The sequence below is a fragment of the Nomascus leucogenys genome, unplaced genomic scaffold (genome assembly GCF_006542625.1).
Source record: "Nomascus leucogenys isolate Asia unplaced genomic scaffold, Asia_NLE_v1 000152F_19866_qpd_obj, whole genome shotgun sequence".
NCBI classification, from domain to species: domain Eukaryota; kingdom Metazoa; phylum Chordata; class Mammalia; order Primates; family Hylobatidae; genus Nomascus; species Nomascus leucogenys.
Genome location: NW_022095818.1, coordinates 1 through 6,628, shown reverse-complemented (window position 1 = coordinate 6,628; position 6,628 = coordinate 1). Strand labels below are relative to the sequence as shown.

The 6,628-nt window shown below is 56.5% G+C and overlaps 1 pseudogene; it reads right to left on the bottom strand.

Moving 5' to 3' along the window:
• Positions 1 to 646: 646 nt before the first annotated feature.
• On the bottom strand, positions 647 to 6,558 carry LOC115833723 (annotated as a pseudogene).
• Between the last annotated feature and the right edge of the window lie 70 nt (positions 6,559 to 6,628).

Below are 6,628 nucleotides of genomic sequence, written 5' to 3'. Positions count from 1 at the left end.
TGTTCCAAACGAAAGAGAACTCTTTCTTTGGACCAGCTTGTATGAAAGCAGACGAATGGACAACATGACCTCCTGCAAGGAGGCCTTGCTTCCATCCTTTCGAGGCTGGGGCTAGATGGATACCCCAAAAGAAATGTCTTAGTCATGACAATAGCAGCTCCCACAATGCACCTGGGCATATGCAAAGTCACCATTCTGTGAAATATAAAAGCTCATATAAAGCATCTCTGCCCCCTTTCCAGCTCAACACAAGGAGACAATGGATAGGGGAGGGCAGGTTCCCTTCTTAACCTCTTTCTGAGGGCAAGGATTGGGCTTTCTCCCTCCTGGGCCAGTCCACACTCCCATGCCCACCCCTGGGCATCTTTACTTGGTTTTAGTCCCCTGACCTCAGTTCAGGAGACTAAATTCATTCAGGCTACAATGACCATGGAAGAGAAAGGGGCAGTCTGCTGACCCCTGGAAGATGAAGGAGAAATGGGAGAAGGCAGAGGGGTCAGGTGGGGGCTGCCAGAGGAAGCGGCCCTGAGCTGCTGTTTCCCAGGCTGAAGCCTGAAGCCCCTCCCTCATAAGCAAAGCTGAGGCCCTCAGGTTACCACGGGACACTGTTAAGTTTATTCTAGGGTGAGTGGGTGCCCAAGGGGCAGTGAGTATGGCCGAGGTCACCTGGTGGCGGGGTGCTCAGGGATGGCCACAGGTTCTATAGGGCCCTGCAGGGCCTGAGTCTCTAGTAGGTTGGGATGCTTCACCTTCTGCCCCAGCCCAAGGGGGTTGGGGCAGTCATGGATGTAGCAGTTTTCGTAATTCGCAGGGATCAGTGATGGGCATTGAGCAGGCTTGATTCTCACACACATATGCAGTGGCCTGGTCTTCCAACCGTGGGAGGGTACTCAGGAAAGGCAGCTGGCGGGACAGGAAGCTCGAGGGGTCCCCATCAGCCAGAATCAGCACCTAGGGCAGCAGCAGAGCAGGGAGAGTCACCTGCTGGGGTGGGGTCACCTGCCCATTGGCAAGGCCCACTGGGAAGTTCCCTCTTCCCAACATTCCGAGGGCAAGGAGATGTTGAGGAGCTGAGGATGGGAGGGGGCAGCTCTGGGGAGGTGGCAGGTTGGGCTCACAGGGACGGGTACCTTGTTAGGAATGTAGACAGAGTGGACGCACCGCACCAGAGCCTTGGTGTCCTTGGCCTGGCGTCTCCACAGATCACGATCTGACCGGAATAGAAAGGTCACTCCGGTGTGTCAGGGGAGGGAGGGCTGAGCCCTAGACCACCAGGGCTTCCCCATCCTCCCTCCACCCCACCCTATATCCCTAAGAAGGAACAGGGACTCATCTCAGCTGCCAGGATGAGTTAATGCTTGGCAAGTGGGAGCACACACACACTCACACATGAGAATACCGAAGTGGAAATGTCATACGTATACACAATGTTACAGATACAAACACGGGGAGACACACACCCAGAAGACCCAGAGCACACAGAGACCCATCCAGACAGACACAGAGTAGTCACACACACACACACACACACAGTAGATGCCCACAAAGAGGCAGATACCACACACACAAACACCAGACACACACGCATGCAGGCAGACACAGAGGCAAACCTGCAGATGGGGCATCCACATGCAGACAGACAAACACACACGACGAACACTCACACCAGCATCCCCCTCAAAGGTAGGTGCATAGACACACACCACCAGGGACACACACACCCACAAGTACACACACACCAATAACACAGTACGGACAGAAGCAATTACACTGACACCACGACGTACAGAGAAACACTTCATCAACCACCACGGACTCATGTTAACTTCTGCCTCCCTGTCTGACAGACGCCTCCACGCGCCTGCCACACACACAGACCTGAGCTCCGGGGGACAGCCCAGGAACCCCCACCCCCTGTTCCCATCTGCCATCGCAGCCCCCAGCTTCCTCCCCACCTGAAGGTCCCAGCCCAGATGCCCTCACCCCCTACCTGCTTGAGGGTCTGCTGCTGGGCTGAGAGGGCGCGGACCATCTCGGGCAATGCCACCGGGACACGGCGCATGCGCTCGGAGAAGGCCGGTCAATAGGCACACACACTTGTCCATCCAGTCCTTGTGGCCCGTGAAGCCATGGAGCCGGAGCAGGTTGTGGGCTGACACAGAATTGGCGCTGGGGCTCTGCGCCATCCTGGTCTGCAGCACACAGGGAGGCAGGGGGTAGGGGTAAGGGCGGTCACTGAGTCCCAGGACCCCGCCCAGGACTGCATCCAGGGCCACTTGGGGGATGGGACAGAGAAAAGGCCCCGCCCATCCCATCCCTGCCTGCCTCAGCATTCTCCTCGGTGCCCTCCTGGAACACGCGGGCCCTGCCTATCCTCCAGGATATAGGCTGCCCGCTCCAGGCCTGTCATGCGCTGCTCCCTATGCCTGAACTCTCTCCACAGCTTCTCCATGGCCACATGGCCCCTTTCCCTCCAGGCCTTGGTTAAATGACACCTGTCACATGTGTCCTCTAATCTCTCCCTAGGCTGAGTTGGGCCTCCTCTGTGGTTCTCTCCCAAGGCCCTTTCATTCACTCAGTTAACATTTATTAAGCACTTACAATGTGCCAGAACCACACTAGACCCTGGGGATACAACACTGGCAGAAAGTCCTGATCTTTGAGGAGCTAAAATCTGAGTTTCGGGAAAGAAACTTTAACCACAGACAAGGCACATGGGTGATAGGGAGCAGGTACACATAGAGCGTCCTACTTCTTCATGGCATTCACCCACAATTTTAAACTACACATTTGTGCATGTGTTTTTGCATTATTACCGCATATTCGCTGTCTCCCCTACTATACTGTAAGCTTCATGAGGGCAGGGACCAAGTGAGCCTTGGTCAATATCTGAATCCATGGGTGTCAGTTACTGTGCTAAGCATGTTTACAGAACAGCTAAATTCATCTTTACATCAACCCTGTAAGGTAGTACCAATGTTAGCTCCATTTTACTTATTAAGAAACAGGCCAGGCATGGTTGGCTCTCACCTGTAATCCCAGCACTTTGGGAGGCCGAGGTGGGCAGATCACTTGAGCCCAGTAGTTTGAGACCAGCCTGGGCAACATGGAGAAATCCCATCTTAAAAAAATTAGCCAGGCATGGGTGGTGCATGCCTATAGTCCCTAGCTACTCAGGAGGCTGAGGTGGGAGAATTGATACAGCCCTGGAGGCGGAGGTTGCTGTGAGCCAAGATCATGCCACTGCATTCCAGCCTGGGTGACAGTGAGACCCTTTCAAAAAAAAAAAGAGAAAGAAAGAGAGAAAGAAAGGAAGGAAAGGAAAAAAGAAAGAGAAAGAGAGAAAGAGAGAAAGAAAGAAAGAAAGAGAAAATAAAAAGAAAGAAAAGAAGGAACAAAACACGCTGAGCGTAGTGGTTCACGCCTATAATCTCAGCACTTCAGGAAGCCGAGGTGGGAGGATCACTTGAGCCCAGGAGTTCAAGGTCAGCCTGGGCAACATAGCAAGACTCTGTCTCTATTTAAAAAAAAGGAAATTGAGATTCAGAAATATTACAGCAGCCAAAATCACACCATTAATAAGTAGCAGAGACACAAGCCAGGAGGGCTCCTGCCCACACCAGCTCTTCACCCACGCTGCACTTACACCTCCCAGGACCCCAGACTAGCCCTGCACCCCCACTGACCGTCCTTCAGACGCAGGGGCAGGCCAGCCCCCAGCTCAGCCTCACTGCAGAAGTAGCCGCCACCCTGGGAGTCCCAAAAGAGCTTGTCCTGTGTGTCCTGCAGCCGCAGAGCCCACTCGAGCCACGCACTCTCCTGTGAGGCCTCATACAGGTCCAGCAGGCCCCGCACCACGAAGGCGTAGTCCTCCAGGAAGCCCCAGCAGGGTGGGTTGCTGGGGGACAGGCATTAGGGGAGGGCTGGGGAGAGCCCCAGGAGAGAGGCCTTTCCCAGAGGAGGCCCTTTCATGCATTTGTTCACTTAACCCTCCAGATGAACCCTCCTCTGGGCAGGTGCCATCAGCCCACTTCCCAGATGAGTAAATGGGCCCAGGGAGGCTACAAACTCACAGCAAGCACCTGAAAGAGCCAGGACTGGAGTCCACGTGGAGGGGAAGTAGGGCAGAGGTAGGCTGGGGGACGCGTGGGGAGATGAGCCCTCCCGGTCTTACCCAGCCTCCAACCTGTGCTCCACAGTCCCCCAGAGCCGGTGTAGCAGGTCCGTATCAGGTGGCCCCATGGCCACATCAAACATGTGCCGCTTCCAGGAACTTGGCACCATTGGTGGCATAGTTGATCAGCCTGTCTTGGCCCAGGACAGCCCCAGTCACAGGCATAGCTGAAACATAGCCTGGAGCCAGGAGAGACAAATAGTGGTGAGACACTGGCCAGGACCTCCAGGCATGTGCCACCATCACCTCAGGCTCCCAACTCCTCCCTGGAGCCGATGGGTGATCCCTAAGATCTTGGGCTCCAGGACCAGACGGCGGGGTTCCAGCCCTTGTGTGTGACCTTGGGCGGGCTACTAAGCTCCTTAAGCCTCTTTTGTCAACTGAGATAATAACGCTAATAAAGGGAGAGTGAGCATTTAGCAGGTGCTGGACAGACAGGGGCTTTGTAAAGGGGGATCCTACAGAGGCTCGGTCTCAGATGCTGCCCCACCATTCCAGGCAGCCAGCATCTTGTTGTCCAGGTACGGCTTGGGCCGATGCTTCCGGGCCTGGAAGAGCTTCTCCAGCCCTGTATTGAGCAAGGTCCTCACGGCCTCCACATCCAAGCCAAAGCGGGCAGCAGTCAGCTCCAGCGAGTACCGGACGGTCAGCACATTCTGACCCCGCAGCTCCCCCTTGGGGTCCTGAGGAGAATGGCCTTTGTCTGCGAGCTCACGCCTGGCAGGCACCAGGGCCCGTCAGGTGACCCCAGAAGTCCTCACCTGACTGGGGCTGATGTTACCAGCCTCTGTGAGGCCGTAGTGCTTCATTCATTAGGAGCTGGCCTGAGGTCAGCGGCTCGGTGGCACCTAGCACAGGCTCGGAGGAGCTGCTGAAACCTCTTTGACCGTCCACACATAGTAGGCGCCCTCTTTGGGCTACATGCCCGCTCTGGGGCGAGTCTGCATCTTCTGCGCTATAGAAGCCTCCGGACTGTGGGGAGGGGAGAGTTGGCTGGCCCGGCCCACAGGGCAGTGGAGCCCCAACCCCTCCCACAGCCAGGCCCGCCTGCCACCATGGACACACACCCGGTGGCTCAGGCTCCGAGCCACGTACTGCAGGATGCCTTTGGCCACGTCAGAGTAGAATTCATCACCAGAGATCTAAGAAAGGGAAGAAAGGAGACTGTGAACAGAGGTCACTGGGGAGGCCCAGGTGGAAGGCGGCAACATTCTCTGAGGCAGGTGGGGGAGGGAAGCCTGGGTAGTGGGTACATGGGAGGGAACAGGGGATTCAGATTAAGAGGAGCCACAGTCACCAGGAAGGCCTTGGGAGGGGCAGCCAGAGTGAGATGCCTGTTCTCTGGGCTGGGGTCAGGGGTCACCTGGAAGGCCTGCGAATAGGCCACAGCGAGCTGTGCCTGGTCATAGAGCATCTTCTCAAAGTGAGGGACGTGCCACTGGCAGTCTGTGGAGTAGTGGTGAAAGCCCTGTGCGGATACAAAGCTGGAGGCCAGTCCCAGCCTCTGCCCCACCCCACAGCTCCCTGCTGCCCCTCCAGGGAATACCCAGTGCCCGTCACCTGCCCCACATGGTCCCGGATGCCCCCGTTAGCCATCATTTTCAGGGTATGCAAGGCCATCTGCTGGGCCCGAGAGCCATCCTGAGTCAGTCGATGGCTGAGCCAGTAGGAGAACAGAAAGCTCAGGATCATTGTGGGGCACCAAGAACATGCGGGTGAGAGAATGGGAAAGTGGGACAGAGATCGGGGTGGTCAGGAGGCCTTGGGCCAGGCAGAGGCTGGGAGTTCACTCAACAGGCAGTCTCTGGACAGGCTGTGAGGTCAACAGTCAACCCACAGGACAGAAGGTAATAGCCTAAGCCAGAGGTCAGATTACCATTGGCTCACAGAGGACCGGTAAGTTACTTGTCCCCCCAGAGCCCAGAATGTCATTAGCCAAGCCAGGGTCACTGGGTCACTGCCAAGTGAGGGGACAGAAGGTCATCATCTAGGTTAAGATGAGAGGGTCACTGCTGACACCAGCAGTCGGGTCTTCACCGATAGCTACCGACAGGCTAGGGGCAAGGAGGTCACTGCCAGTCAGGAGGACAGGAAGCTACGGGTGAGGCCAGGAGCCAGTAGGTCCCTGACCAGCATAGGAATCAGAAGGCCAAAACCTGGGCTAAGGCAGGCATGGGGCACTGACCCGGCGTGGGAAACTTGGGGGCCTCAGCGAAGCCACCGTATTCCTCATCATAGCCCTCGTCCAGCTGCTGGAAGCAGCAATTGTTCATGGTGGCGGCAGAGGGCGGCAGCTGGCGGTCACCCACGCTGATCTCTGATCGGGCCAGCAGGGCGGTGGTGACACGCTGGCTGCTTTCTAGCAGGGTGTTCTTGTTCTGTTTCCACTGTGGGAGGTGGGGGCACACCTGGAGGTCAGCTAGGGGGAGGGGCTCTTGTTTCCTAGTCCCCCAC